Below are 754 nucleotides of genomic sequence, written 5' to 3'. Positions count from 1 at the left end.
GAATGCCCAGAACTTTGCAATCAGAGGAGGACTTTGACAAATATAATGATACCCTCCCTGGCAGGCATTAAGGAGTCAGTCACGATACCCATTTCGGCAGTTCAGGTACCTTAGTTTGAGCTCACGAGTGGCTGCTCAGATAAAACAGTGAACGGGATTTTAGAATATAAGGCAGAAATTGTCTGTGTACCTTGTTGAAAAATTTGTGGAAAGAAGGTACTCTCCTATAGCTCTTCCTTATTTGTTTTAGGCCAGGCTCTGAGGGACTCCTGTAAGTCTCATCTTGGCTGACCCTTCACAAACTCCCAGATGCCAGCATCTGCCTTTCTTTCGCAATGCTTCTGTGGGGCTACTACCTAAAACCAGCAAAAACCAACCTCTTAACCAGCTCCAGATATAGAAAAGAATACCTCTCTCTCTCTCCAGTTACTCACCTCTAAGGAAGAATGCATATAAGCTCCACATCTCTCTCTGCTGGACCTTTTTTGGCCTTAAGTGTGTTTGAGCATGGGATACGCTGTGATGCAGTGAAGAGGAAAGTGGTATCTTACTGCATGTCTCCAGTGTTCAATTACCATACATCCTGCAATCCCTTTCACATGCTCTCTGTTTTCATAATGGTTCAATACACTATACTGAACAAGTTCCAGATGATGCTAAAGCAAAATTGCATTTTGGGGAGATAACTGAAGAACACATATGTGATCTGGGACAGGACATGGTTGTGAGAGGAAATAGCAGTAGTCCTTCAAAA

Source organism: Corvus cornix, chromosome 5 (genome assembly GCF_000738735.6).
Source record: "Corvus cornix cornix isolate S_Up_H32 chromosome 5, ASM73873v5, whole genome shotgun sequence".
Lineage (NCBI taxonomy): Eukaryota > Metazoa > Chordata > Aves > Passeriformes > Corvidae > Corvus > Corvus cornix.
This window is presented reverse-complemented; position numbering follows the sequence as displayed.